Here is a 15,471-nt window from a genome sequence, read left to right as displayed (position 1 = left end):
CTTTAATGTAGCTATTTTTGTGTGTGTGTGTGTGTGTATAAATTAAAAATAGCTCTATAGAAATAATTTTAAAACCCTGGAGTATTTAATAGCAAGCAATTCCTTTCTATAAAAAATTTATAACAACTCATAAAATGTAATCAACAGAGAATTGTGCCCCCGCTTTTGAGTTCTTTAGGTGGTTTTAAAAATAATACTTTAAGGATGTTGGAAATGGCAGCATGAAGTGTTTCTTTCCTGTTGAATAGCTACTAAAATAAATTATTCCAACTGTATAAAAATATGAAAAGCCTACCACTGTTACTTATACTTGAGCTGTGTGAAAGCACCTTCATTTGATAGGATAATTGCTTTGGCACATATAAACATTTAAAGATAATTAAATTAAAGAAATTTAAAGATTAAACACCAAAATTCTTCAAAACGAGGTCCCAATGATGTACTGGTTTACCCTGCCTGCAGTAGGAGGTGTTCATCTCAAGCTGGCTTATGAGAAACGTTAAATATTAGTGGTTTAGCTCACCTTTATTTGATGTTACTTTTTTATTTTCAGCAAGCAGTAAACACTATAGTAGAGGTCAAATATAAAGAAGCTGTGAATATATTTTTTTTAAATAGTGTTTAAAATTCTATAAATTCTAAAAGGATGATAGAACATGGAATACAGTTTAAAATGCTGTTTAGAGAGTAAATAAAACACCCAAACTGTTGCAACCAGATAAAACTTGATTTAAAAAATTTTACATAATCACTGGAGATAGTAAAAATGTCAATTGTTCTTAATAATTTTAGGGAAATTAGGATATTTTTCCTCCAACCAATATTTCTCTAGGGAAATTGTGGTTGAGGGCTTTTTTGAGATATCAAAATGTAAAAGTTACTATCCAGGTTTCATTTCTTCATAACAAAGCCTAAAAGTCATGTCCAGATTTAAAATAATTGTTAAAAATATTTGGGTCCCAAAGCAATGTTTTGATCCAAGTCAAAATAAATACATAAATAAATAATCTTTTTACTAAAATCTCTTTATTAGGTTTGCATGTCACAGGAGTATCATTTTTGTCAGAGTGGCTGGGTAGAACAAATCCTGGCATTACACTCCCAAGTCTTTGTGGAGAGCCACAGGGTAAATCTGTAGCAATGTAACAGATTCCCACAGCTGTGATGTCTGATTATATGGTGTGCTGCAAAAATTATGTTAACACTACGCTTAAACAGGATAACAGAATAAAGTTGTAATATAAAGTCAAACACAGATAACTAATGCAATGCAAAATAAAATATTTTATTCTGGTTTATGTGCACAACTTTCTTGCTTTCATAACATGCATATTTGTAAATAATGAATTTTAATGAATGAATACTAATTGCTGTAGATCAAATCAAGCCTCTGAAAGGTTAGAACTCGATTTTAAGGAGAGCTTATTGCTATTAATATAAGGCATATTTTAGACACTATTCCTTGTGTAGCTAATGCGGTGTTACTGGCATTTTTGTCCTACCATCTATTGTAGTCTTAATTCTATGAGCTCTAGGGATGATTTACATAATTTATATACCAGGGATGGATTAGAAAAATATGTTCAGCAGCCTTGACCTGTGTAGGGTTCTGAGAAAATGCCTTCTAGGGGGGCATAAAGGAATCTTTCAACACCAAGGTTCAACAAACTGGTACTTGCTTCTCTTGCACTTCTCTCTGGGCAGAGAAATGGTGCTTCAAGCTGCAGTTCCCACAGAAGGTTAAAGAATATACACGTTTGTCTAGCATTGCTGTCACCTCGGCTTTGCAGAGTACAATTTCCCATAAAACACAGATTCCCGTTCCTTTTACAGGCTATTTCAACCTGAACGTATGGTGAACAGGGTCTTACTAACCCTTTGCTGGCTGCAGCGCTTTACAGTGTGTCAGTGTGAGCGTGCTGCTGACTAGTCTTTCTCCCAGGAGCATCTACAAGAGTCTGGCATAAGCCTTCTAAGGCGATTCTTAGAAATCCTGTATTTTTGTTAAACTGTTACAGTATAATATACATATTTGATTACACTGGTCCTGCCAACACCCACCCCCACCTCCCCACCCCAAATATACAATAGGATGGGCCTTTATGTTCTTTTTGCTTGTGGGTAGCAAAGGCTGCTTCCATCTCACATTCCAGCAGATTAGTGTCCTGTCACCAATATCAGCAATATCAGGATTGTGCTACAGCTGTCCTTGGCCCTCGTTATCATGCCAAAAATAACATCAGCACAATCTAGTCGTGCCAAGATTGTAGCAAGCTATAATGGCTTATGTTTTATTCGGAAATTGATGCTGTGGCTCTGAATAAGAATGATAATGATAGTTGTTTGAACGGTGCTGCTGGTGGTTGCACGGTAGAGAAGTATTGCTCCGTGTCCTTCAGAATGCCCTGGGTATATAACTAGCTTGTCACTATTGGGATGTTGGTTTGCATTTAGAAATCTCCTTATCAAATGCAAAACTGTTATGAGTGTTTGTAAATACAATCTAGGCCAGTTCCCATCGGGTGTCATCACAGGACCAAATCATGCTGGCAGAGCTGGTGCAGATAATAGCCTTTGTTCAGAGTAAGGTTTCCATGTATGATGGTGGAGACTGAAAAACCTGTGTGTTACTTAAAAATAATACAGAAATATATATATATATATAAATCATTGCAAGTTTTCTGCTGCCCTGAAAAGACACAAGTAGAGAGAATGCATTCAACAGCCTGCATTGACCTAAGAGTCAGTGGAGACAGGCTATTAATTTGTTGTGTGTCTCAAAGAATATTATGTATCTGGATTGCTCTTCCAACGTAATCCCAAATTCATTCTGTTCAACTGCTTGGTGTGGATGAGCAACGTTTCTATTCTGACTTGAAATAAATCTTAAACACTAGTTTCTACTTTATAGTGCTTGGGGAAACAGGAAAGTTACTCACTGGACTTTCAGCTTGCCAGGCATGTTTACTGCACCTCCTTACAGCACAGAGCAGATACTTTGTTATTGCTCTTTAAACCCCTGTTAGTTACACCAGCTAAAACCTCTCCAGCAGTGCGTGGAAGCTTGTAGTTTGCTCATAAGCCACTTGCCATCCTGCATACCCAAAGCTAAGAGGAAGAGGAAAAAAGATTAAAAACTTTACATCAGAGGGTATTTAAAGAACAATATCACAGAATCACAGAATGGTCAGGGGTGGACGGGACCTTGGGAGATCATCCAGTCCAACCCCCCGCTAGAGCAGGGTCTCCTACCGCAGGTTGCACAGAATTTCAAACTTGCCGAGGGTACACCCGGTCCTTCCTCCAGGTCACTGATGAGTGTGTTGAACAGGATTGGGCCCGGGACTGACCCCTGGGGAACACCACGCGCTACAGGCCTCCAGCCAGACCCTGCGCCGCTGATCACAGCCCTCTGAGCTCTGCCATTCAGCCAGTGCTCAGCCCACCCCACGGCCCACTCACCTAACCCACACCTCCTGAGCTTACTTGTAATGTTAGCTAATATGTCGCAGTCAGTATACCTTGGCTACCATCCTTCTCCTGGATTATTTTATTGGCTGTGTCTAGTCCTCTACTAGCTGTGCCATGTTTTTATGGTTTATTGTTATCATAAAAACGTGTCTATTTACCTCAATCCAGAATTTGGAGGGTATGCTTAGGGATGATGCATAAAAACAAAGCATGGGAGTTCATTTTAGAAAAAATGTAAATGCTGTATTTATTGTGTTGTGACAAGGATTTCTCATGCAACAGGGCTCCTGAGAACTGTGGCTTGCCATTTGCACAGCCCCAGAGCTAAGCCAGACACCTTTGAGCTTCCCCAGAGGAGAGCAATCTCTGGGTTGGGTAAGGCAGCAAGCTATCTCCAGATTAAGTGTAGCAAGAAGTCCTAGTCACTTCTGATAGGAACATCCAATGACCTGGTGCCTAAATAATCTTTACATTTGTATTTTTTCTTCACTTTCCCGTATTCTGCAGTTCTTGCTAGTTTCAAAATCTATTATAAAGTCATTGAGAAGAAGAGGGAACAATTTTCTTTCTTGCCAAGTATTAAAAATACCAGCACAATTACTTGTATTTCACAATTAATGATTTTTCCAAGGAGTTTTAAAAAACTAAATTAAAAAAAAAAATCTTGTCAATTGCTTCTCTTCAAGTGGTGATTAGCTGAAATGGGCTCTTCATATGCTGATTCTTAGGAGGAATATTAGGAGGAGAGGAAAGAAGCTGGATAAAGCAGGTCAACTAGATTGGAAAGAATCTTCTTGGGTTTCATTTGTTAGCTCTGTGTAACTCTTGCAGGGACTGTATTAATAAAAAGCAGGAACTTCTGCCCTAGCCAAAATGTGTAATAAAGAAATAAATAACAAGGAGACCCTCTGGGATTCTATCCTCAGTTGTGGTAAATTAGTATAACTCTGTCAAAGTTGTACTAAATTATAAACCTGAATCTGCTCTTTACACTTTGCCTACTTGGTGCAGCTAAGTGGTGTCTTTTTTTAAGCAACAAAGAAGAACTTATTAGTCAAACAGAATATTTTTGATATGTATATTTTTTCCCCTCTGTAAGCCATGGACAAAAAAAAAAAAATCTGTCTAACATCACAAAATAGATCGTGCAAGAAATGACTAAACTCAGAGAGAAGGAAAATATCTCGTTAGCAGTTGTTCTCCTTTCCCTTTACTGTCCACAAAAGGAAACATTACAGATGTGTTGCAGATGGGGGCCATAAAATCCTCAAACCAGGATGCTGACCTGGCATCCATCAGACTTAGTGCTGCATAAATCCTCAAAGAATGCTTCTTGTGGGAAATAGTCCTTCCTAGGCATAATGCTTTAATTTCAGCGAAAATATTGATACAGGATGAAATGCAATTGAGGATATTGCACCAGGATCACTACATCCACAGGTCTATTTCTAAAACAGCCAGAATTTTAATAGGAGAATATCTGAAACACAAGTTTTACAGTTACTATGCACAAATTCATGGCTTGCTTCCAAGGCAGATTACTTCTCCCAACATTTGTATCTTTCTTCTCATATAATGTAACAACAAAGCATTAATCATGCAAATATCAATATTTAATGATTATGCGGTTAATGCCTGCAAAGCATTTTAGAGATAAAGTGCTCTACAAATTTAAATGTAGGATATTTACTCCTCGCCATATCTTAGTTGGACAGAAGGGCTGAGGACGAGTTCATGTTATGTGGAAAGGTAGGTGCCTGATACTTCTGATACAAGATGTAAAGTATCTACTCTAAATTACTGAGCTCTATGACAGTCTTTGCATTCACTTCAACACACTTTGGAAGTTCACTGTATAGACACATTTCTATGGTAATGAGTATACAGCTCAAACCTCAAAATATACTAATTAGGTTAAAAACAGGATTGGGAAGATTTGGCCAGTTAATTTAAATGTCATAATTGGTGCTGCAGATACCATTGTTACCTCACAATTATATAAATGAAGATTTACCCTCTAATGAGGGACTGAGGAAAGAGGATGGTTGTAGAAAAGAAGTAAGTCAAGCGCAAGTTTTTCCTGCATGTTAGCTTTGCTAAAAGAAAATCAATATGGCCCTTTTAAAGTGATGGGTGAGTCACAGGTACCTTTCCTTAACTACCTCCTTTTTATTGAAGAGTTTCTCCTGGACAGGTTAGCAGGAGTTAAAAGACAACTTATGAAAATGTTGCTGAATAATTAAGAAGCTTGTGTATGCAAGTACTCTGCTGAGCCTGGCCATAAACAATCACTGGGTGAGATGAACTTCTCAAAAGAAAAATGCTTGTTTTTCACAAGTCTTACTTCTGTATCTGTGTGTTATGGGAACTGTTTGGATTTAAAAGATGAAACAGCATAAGTTGTTTCCTTAGGTGTTATTTTTGTCAATGTAATTCTCAGTTATCTGCTGGCACATAGCGCTTTTCTCAGCCATTAGAAAATTTGAGGAGAAAATATCCAATTCATACACTCTGGAGAAGGTTTATTTGGAAGGATCCTAGATTTCGCCATCTAGAAGAGGTCGTGTTCTCCCTAAAACTCTCTGCTTAGAAACCTTTCCCTACTTGCAAACAAGTATCAAAACTTACCATGCAAAATACAAATGTATTTACCTTTGGGTTTATGCACAGATCTCCCCAGTTCTTCTAAAACTTCTGCTGAAAAGGTATGGATGTGTTTTAAAACAGGCCTGCCAAAATGATGAAGTCTGTATCAAATTGTCTGTGCAGTGGACCTCCTCCACATGGTGAGGTTGTCTAATGAGAGTACAGTGGCCATTGGGGGGTGGGGGTGGGTTAGACACAAAGTTGGCTGGGTTGGTGAATGTTAAGAAGCCTGACAAAGCACAGTGCAAAGTGATAGAAGGGAAGATTACAGCTAAAAATAGGAATTGGCAGCTCAAAACTGGGGGGGGGGGGAGATATTTGAACACTGCAGAACACAGGAATGGAAAAAAAAAGGTTAAGTAAGAGAAGACCACCGTTGCCTCAGAAGGCTTGAAAACCGGGCTGTGTCTTGTGGTGTTGCTGACAGTGAGCTCGAGCTGTGGCTGTGCAGATAAAAGAGCTGCTGTCTTTGGTGGAGACCGGTACCTTTCGAGCAAGACTGTGCACATTAGCTAACGGAAGGGTGACAGCACACAGCTGTGCTCTGGCAAGGGGATAAAGGAGGGTATTCAGTCAAGTCTGCTATGAGTAAAAGCACAGATTTTTTATTTTTTTTTTTTGTCTCCTAAGTGTGATTTGGGAAAAAAAATGATCATTTGATGAAACCATGTTTCATCATCATCGGTCATCATCAAAACATAATGAAACCAGGTTCATTTCAACCTGACAAATAGGGAAGCGTATGAGTAGAGAAGGCAGGTAAAGTAGTTTTAGTTTATTTAAACTGGATTAAAAATAACATCTGAAATTTGCTGGGTGACATAATTTCTTTCTGGTTTGCAGACACATACAACAGTTATATTCTTTTCAAAGTCTCTGGACACCAGCCAGGATAGTGGAGAAAACCCATCAGGCACCTCACTGCAGGCAGCTAACAGTCCTGCTGAAGGCAAGGGGGAAGAATAACACCCCAAATCAAACAGTGTGCTCTCTGTGTTGAATGCCCATAGTATTTTGAATGCAGGATGCTGATTAGTGTCTGCTTGGATCAAGGGATGGTGTCGATTCGTTATAATTAACATCAGACTCTTCTCCATGCTCAGAACTCATGCTCTGGGTGTAGGAGGCAAAACAATTCCCAAGAATGCAGGAGGCTGCTATTTAAATCTATTTACATAATTTTGCTATGTTTTTCTTAAAATATTTCTGTGTGATTGAAGAACTCTTTCCTGGGTTGTCCTTTGCTAAAGCTGTCTTGGCAAATTTACTGGAAAGTTAGCTCTCAATGAAAAAGAAAAGGACCTCCTGTGTGGCTGGGGGAGGTTAGAGCCATTCCCTGGAGCCAGGTGAGAGGCGGTGGCATGGCCCTTCCCTGGGCACCAGCCTGAGCTGCCAGCCCATGTCCTTCTGCTCCAGTGTCTCCTCCATCCAACCTGAGTATTACTTGTGCCATAAAATATTTTCCTCCTTGGCTAAGATGACTTTGAAAAATGTCTTGGATTTTTGAAAATTTAGGGCCCTGTGGGAAAGAAGGTCTGTTGTTTAGTTACATTGAAAAAGGAATGTAGCATTAGTAACGAGGCACAATAAAACAGTTAGCAATTAAAAAAAAAAAACCAACAAAAAACCCAAACAACCCAATAACTTTCACTTGCATTTCTACTCCAACTTATGAATAATTTGTCACATCTTTTAAACAGTAAGCTGTATTAGCATGATCAAACCAGTGCATCCCCTTGTCTTCCCTGACGCTTGTTAGGGTAAAACAGCGATGTACTATGCCTGTGTTTTGAGGCTTTCAACTTGATGCCTTTGGTTCATTCAGATATATTATTTTTAAGAAGGTCTTTGTTAGGATTTTTAGCAGATAGTACTTCTGAACCAGCACTCAGAAAAAAAGTGCATTTTATAAGGGAAATAGTTTCATTATAAGCTGACATTAACCAAAGACTAAAATTAGGGTTGTCTGGTGTGAGGGAGAAAAGAAAAAAATAATCTGCATTTTGTTCATTGGAGGATGTGCAGTTATGGGACAAAGGAGGACACATTTGGGATGCAATTCAGGCTTAGGGTCAGAAATGCTCTTTTCCATTCAGAAGCATACAGGTGAGAGCCATGTTTTGTGTCTTTTATGCCTACCATCAGAACAGATTCAGGTGCATGTATAATGCATGAGGCAAGTACCAGAACTGATGCAGAATAATCCATAAAATATGAAGCTGATGTTATGAATAATTAAAGCACAAACACACTCAGAAACACCTGCATGCGGCTAATAGGATGGGTTGGACTTAACCTATAAGTGATAGAAATGTAGAACTGAAGCTGTTCCTCCTCCAGCTTGGGTGTACCCCAGACAGTGTGCTGAGCGTGATGCAAGGCAGAGCTGCTGGGCACCCCTCTGGATTTCCAGAGCCCTTTCTGAGCGAACACTGTGACTTTGCTGCAGCTGCAGAGGAGCCATGGTGTCTGTTTTCTTCATGAGAGGCACTACGAGCATGTTTCCTTGTTATAATATTGAAAAGGTTGAATTTTCAGTCTCATGTTAAGTAAATGGCAGTTTTGTTTAGAGACAGCGAAGATGAAATATTTAGCTTTTATCAATAATGTACCCTCGAAGTAACGGTGCCTACATCGACACATAATCTGTGGCAAACTTTCACAGATCCCCTGATGCATTTGAGTGAAGCTCAAGGTTTTTTAAGTTGTTGGAGATGAATAGCTTCTGAAGTTCCCTACAGGAAAGAGAAGGGCAAGAACTGAGCTAACAGTATCAGCAGAAGAGAAGGTCATATAAACTATTATTGCCTGTATGGCTTGTGCACTAACCCACTCAATGTGGTGTTAGCATTTCTTACCTAATACTTTCATGATCTCAGTGGAGATCTTGAGTCTGTTATGCTAGGCACTGTTCACAGACCAGAGAAAAACGTCCTTGTCCTAAAACATTTATTTTAAATAGAAGGGACAAATGGTGGGATCTTTTCTGAAGTTAAATGGCCATCTTTTTTTGAGTAGAGGAACTCAACTAAGTATAGGAAAAATATAAAGATTCATAGCAGAGTTTGACTGCACTTTTATGTGAGACAGGGAGGAAAAGGTTCTATCATTTCTGGGAGCTTCCAAAATGTGTTTTAATTTATATCTCTGTTAGAGTGATTTGAATGTAATGGAAATTATCTCTGGGCTGTGGTTTGTTTTTTGTGACTGTGCACATTCAAACTACAATATACTGGGTTTTATATTGCTGCTCTGATGAAGGAATTCTAGCTGTGTGCACAGCAATCTTAGATCTTTGCTCTTTAAAATGTCTTCTTTGGTGACAGTTTGGATGGCGTATCTGTTTACAAAAGGGACGGTTTTCCTGTGGTTTCAAAACTGTGAATCAATTTGCTATAGACTCACTGTCTAATACTTTTGCACCTGCTTTATGTTCTCTTTTCTCAACTGATAGACCTGAAGTGCATTCCTACTTAAATTAAGCTATAGGCATTAGACTAAAGTAATTTTTCAGTTAATTCTAGACTAAGACAACCAGTCCTTTGGAAATTGCTGATTTTATGAAAGTACTATTCAAATGAGCCTGACAAAGCACAAAATGATTATGTGTGGTTATCTAGATAATTTTTCCAGCTCATTTTGCAGAACCAAAAGTTCTCAATTACTTTCTGTGGCTTGAGTCTTGGGTCAGGCATCAGCAAATCACCATTTGTGTTTATCTTTTGAGCTTAGACTAAATGCTGAAATATTTCAGCATGATTTATTGATAGGAAATAGCCAATGACTCTTTCTTCCCTTGGATCTAGAAGCCATTAGATTCTGGGATGCAATGTGTTCTCCACAGACCTCACTCTTTAATAAGGCAGACCTTCAGAGCTGTAGAAAGCCTTCAGGTAACATCCACTACACTGCTTAAAGAGAAAACAGAACCCCAACAACAACCCTAAAACCAAACAGCTCTATATTACTATGGAGGGAGTTGAAGTATCTGTAAGTTCCTACCTTGATTTTTCAGTTCAGAGTCATCATTTTCAGTGGTAAATAAATGTTCTTCATAACCATGGCACCCTTCCTTCCCTACAACTGAAATGAAGGTGATGCAGTGGTGCTGGGGCATGGACAATACTAATTATGCATCCAGCATCTTTCCCAATGGCAGATTCAAGTATGATTTTGACTGTCAAGTGCTTCACTGTTTTTCAAATTATTTTGTTAGGGAGCAAATTTCCTGGTAGTTCTGGCCTCTTGAGAGGGAAGAACAGATTTTAAAGTCTAGGTTCAGTCTTCCTTTGCCGTAACATCTTTTGACTTTGGGCTGTTAAAAATGTGTTCCTTCATCACAGACCACCATAGAACTTAACAGGCTTCCTGTGAGCTGAACTGACAGATAAGATGTTTTCACATAAAGCCTACTTTTTTTTTTTTTTAAAAATAATTGCCAAGTACTTCTTATAATAGGAAGTAAATGAATATAAACAAAATTACAAAATATAATCAGTCATCCAGTCACAGCAAATGACTATATGCAAGTATGTATCCTGTCAAGAATAAAGTTGTTAAAAATTATTTTTCTAAAACTACTTTAGGTTTGTTTTTAATTATTCCTTTCCATCCATTTCAAGAACTTTTTATCTTCAAACCTGCTTTAAAAAGGACCAATGTGTACTGATGAATTCTGCTGTAAGCACTTTAATATTGAAAAGTAATTGCTGTACACATACAGCAGCTGCTGGAGGGACAGATAAAATAAGCATGTTTGTGAATTATTCCATCCTCTTTCAGTAAAGAATTGAAAAATAACATGTTGCAGTCCTGTGACCTCTGAGAATGTATCTGCATGCAAAGAAAAGCCATTCTTATTTTAGCTTTCACAACCACACTTCTCACAACATCCATACCATCAGACTGATCGTACAGTTGAGGAATATTCTAATGATCTTGTTCACATGATGTCATTTATAAAAAGTGATCTCAAAACCATTGGACTTACCTCCTATTAACATCTGAGAATTAATTGGTGGGTCTCTTGGTGAGCCATTTGGTTTGAAGGACCCACAAACCTGCTGTAGTAGGCATCCTGTATAACGTACATAGAATGTTCTGACACTAACACTGTGCATGTGGTTCCAAAAGAGACCTTACCAAATCATTAAATGGATCTTACTGAGCACTGAATTTTAATTGCTCTGGGGATACTGGGAGAGAATAGCATTGATTGACTAACTTTATATAAGTTTATTAAGAGTTGTTAATCTAATATCTAATTAAGGGGGTTCATTTTACTTTTTGTATGGCGTATCTGTGATTTCATTAATGATATTTTAAATGTCCCTTTTCTAACCATTTTAATGGACCAAAATGAAATTCAAAACATTACCGTGTACTGAAATGTTTTCTTTCTGGAGCCAATTTTTCAAACATGGTAGTTTCAGACAGCTAAATTCGGTCAGCCACAAAGCAAATGGTGGTGAGATACAAACGACCTGAAAGGAGGGAGCCTGACTGTTTGTGGCAGAGGTGACGGTACATTGTGTGGGAAGACGTAGGATTAGGTAGCTTTGTGCAGTACAGGTTCTTTTTGTCTGTTGTAAGCCTGTCTTCATTACAAAATTTTTGCAGATCAAGGTAATTCAGTACGATATAGAATACCCTAAAGAAGGGAGGTTAAAATAGAACAGGCATGGAGTCAAGTTGAGGTAGTGGGATGCCCTCCTGAGAGTGAGAAGTCAATTGAGAAAGATGCAGAAGTACTTTGAAAGAACAATATCCTAGCAAAATTACTTTCTGTCCTGCAGAACCTCCATATTACAGATTGTGATCCTGTGAAAAAGTGAATCTTAACATTAGTGTCAGTGGATCAGGATTTGTTATCTCCACCTGTGTGTGTCCCAGTATCTATAAGACTGGGGCTCAGGATGGGGTCAAAGCAGACTAGAGACAGTTGTGAAGATTTCCTTTTAACTCATGTGCCCAGAATCAGAAGAGGATCAGTTAGATTTGGATTTCATTCACAGGAGATTCTGCACACTAAGGGAACACAGCTTTTTATCTCAGAAGAGAAAGAGCTGATCAGGTAGTTTAACAGAGTATGTCTTCTAGCTTTGGAATGTCTCTATTGAAAAATGTAATATTGCTGGATATTTTTGGAATACAAATGACTACCGTGGTGCATATGTTATGGCTGGATACCATGTTACACTAGATCTACCATCAGTTTTTAATGAAAAGGTATAAAATAATATACATTTCAGAGCATGTTCCAGGGAGGGTATTTTCCTGTGGTAGCTATAGTAAACGACAATGAAATGTCAGGTAGAGTGAATTTAAAGAGGGGATATAAAGCTATAGAACCAATTCCGGCTAGACTGTCTGGGGGAAAGGACGTATTTTGAATTGCCTATGGCACAAATAAAATGTGAGGCTAAATCCCATGTGACAAAATGCTGGAGAGCCATTAAAGTTGAGTATTCCCATATAAAGACATAGCTGGCATAAGATGAATAACAAATAATGAGAAGATTAGCATATCCAGTTTATTTATTGATTGTTATAATAGAGCTAACTAAGGGTAGAGATGTTTTGTACTACATCTATAATGATAACCTTTGGTATGAAGGTTCTAGTCTGTAAGTAACCAAACAAGAACTTCAACAGCTTTAAGTACTGCGTTTCAAGTAGACAATGGTGATCAACACACTCAAACTCAAAATCTGGTTGGCTCTGTCAGTTGTCTCATTGTGTCCATTAAGAAATTTTAAAGGTGCAGAAAATACCCAGATCAGACATTTTAGTAATCAGGACATTGATTTATGATATGTGAAAGAAGTGATTAAAAAGTACTTAATTATTTAGAGATCAAGTATGTAAAAACTATTTGAATTTACTTAAATGTGTCATCGAATACCGCTTACTCTTAAACCTGCTTGAAATAGTAAGTTGGAGGATCGCTATCAAGCATATCATTCTATGCAAGCCTGATCAATTAACTATCTGTAAGGAAGAACCCAGGCTATGAGTGATGTTAGTATCTAGGAAAGCTTGTCTCATAGGAAGGTTTATTGAAATTCATCTGGGCATCAGCTACCATCCTCAGCATGCGTCCAATGTATAGCATTCAATTCCAAAACCTTTCTAGTTTGTCTCCACTAAGATATGTCCCTCATGACCAGACGTGCTAAGATTTAAAAATCAGCCCTGGACAAAAAAAGCAGAAACTCCAGCAACAGCAAAATGAGTCTTGCACTTCCTACCATAAGAGGCTTCCTATGGAAATTTTAAATGGTATTTGTTAGTTAATAGCTTTTACTCTGATCTTTTAAGTCATCATGGGTTTTTTGGTCACAGACTTTGAAGTAATGTTACTAGGCAGAAAATTTAGTCCCTTGCTTAATTAATAAAAGTTGATTAAAGCTTTTGTTGCAAGGATAGTGATAATGTCATAAAAGATGTTATTTACTTCATATCAGCATCCTAGGCAAATAGGTGAGATGTAAAAAATACAAGGATAGTTTCCACCATCTGCAAATTTCTGGAAAAAAGCTGATAATTAGCAGAGTGCAATCTGAGCTGGGTACATCTGTGTGCATTTGTATTAAATGTTCTAAAAGACCATTTCAGTACAATGCTTCAAGTTACTGTCTGTTTTTATGGTCCACAAGTCTCAACAAACACACAGGAGAGTAAATGTTTTTTTCAAAACAAAGGTGCCATACTCACTTAGCACAGATTTCATTTTTGTAGAAAAAGATGGGCTTAGTGGCACTAATTTAATCTACTGAATTGATAGCTTTTAGGAAGTTTTAATAGTGGATGGTAAAATTCCCCTTGGCTCCTGGCTCTCTTCCTCTTGGATACAGCATTCCAGGGTACACGGTCTGCTCCAGCCGCTCCGGCAAACTGTAACGAGGCAAACTGCACGACGGTGATTCTGCTAGTTTAGTGTATATCATGTTTTTCCTGAGGAAAAAAAGATGAAAGAAAAAAAAGAAAAAATCCCAAGACCCTGGGCTTTAAAACGGTCATGGCATGAAATCAATTTTGTAAATGTCAAGACATCGGACTGGAATTTTCCAGGGAGTCTAAGAGCATTAGCAGCTCAAATCCCATTGAAAACCTACCCTATATACTCTGGACATATTACAGAAACAGAAGCTCTGTGAAAACAGATGCCCTGGAAATGCAGAATATCCCTTGGAGAGAAGCCTTTGAACTGAGGTCAGCCTCAGTACAGGGCTGCGGGGGGGGGGGGGGGGGGGGCGGGGCAGGGGGTTCTCATGCCCCTCTGGACAGGGCTGGATGTGCGCAGGGATATTGCCCTCCCTGTTGATCTGGGTGTAGCGGCACCACAGTCGACCCTCTAGGCAGTGAGGTAAAGGTGTGTGTAGTGAGAAAGGTGTTATTTACCCCTTTAAAGCATCCTGGGCAAATAGGCAGGATAAATATGAAAATATTTCACTTAAAAAGAGCAGCTTTCACCCTTCAGCTGACACTCACCAATGTTCCTTCAAAGCACTTGAGCGGAAGGAGGGTGTGTGCTCGCACAGCCTGCCTGTCAGCGCTTCATCAGGCAGAAACTTCTCAGCTAGCATACTGCTTGTCTTCCCTTCTGTAGTACTTAAAACGTGATGTGAGCAAAACTCCAGGATCCTCTTTTCCTCAAAAATGTATATTTGTATATACAAAAATATGCATATAAATACATGTATATGTAAACAACCTTTTTTTTTTCTCCTGACATTAGTCATAAAATTAGGATGATGTTTCAATTTTGTGTTTTACCGCAGGGTGTTGTAGCTCAGGTGTTTCCAGCTCCAGTCTTCCCTTAGACAAGATTCCCACTTCTGGCTGTATCTCCCATGTTTCGCTGCATTCGCTGGTACATGAAGGAGGTCACACTTGAATAGTGTGCTTGCTTTAGTTCATATATTAAATAGTGGTATTTCTTTTCCACCTCCCAGACACCTGGAGATTTCAGAAATGAGCTGATGTATTTCGTAGGTGCATCTCTTTATGGTAATTGGCGATACAGCCTTGTTCAAATCCTTCAAGCCTTTAAGTCACACTAATACAAAAACTGGACAGTAACTTTTTTTTTTTTTTAAATCATGGCAAAATCTCAAACAACATTTGGTAGCCTTCAATTATACTCCATTGATTACGGCTGAGAAAGAATAATTGCAAATGGCTAGAAAAGAAAGTTTTAAACTTGCATGGTAATTGTTTTTAAGCATCAGTCTGCTAGCTCTTTACATGGAGGATACTCCTGAAAGAAATGTTATTTTCTCTAATTTTATTCTTTGATTGAAATTCTTCTTATTTCTCATAAAAAGAAGCCAGAAATCTGATTTCAGGGAA

The 15,471-nt window shown here is 38.3% G+C and overlaps 1 long non-coding RNA gene across 1 annotated transcript in view; it reads right to left on the bottom strand.

The window, feature by feature from the left end:
- Window positions 1-11,222, bottom strand: part of LOC119147213 — a 28,013-nt gene extending 16,791 nt beyond the window's left edge. The window contains exon 1 of the long non-coding RNA XR_005103973.1: window positions 11,108-11,222. This is a non-coding gene — a long non-coding RNA (uncharacterized LOC119147213). The remainder of the gene's footprint in view (window positions 1-11,107) is intronic.
- Between the last annotated feature and the right edge of the window lie 4,249 nt (window positions 11,223-15,471).

The sequence above is a fragment of the Falco rusticolus genome, chromosome 4, assembly GCF_015220075.1.
Source record: "Falco rusticolus isolate bFalRus1 chromosome 4, bFalRus1.pri, whole genome shotgun sequence".
In the NCBI taxonomy this organism is placed as follows: Eukaryota; Metazoa; Chordata; class Aves; order Falconiformes; family Falconidae; genus Falco; species Falco rusticolus.
This window is presented reverse-complemented; position numbering and strand designations above follow the sequence as displayed.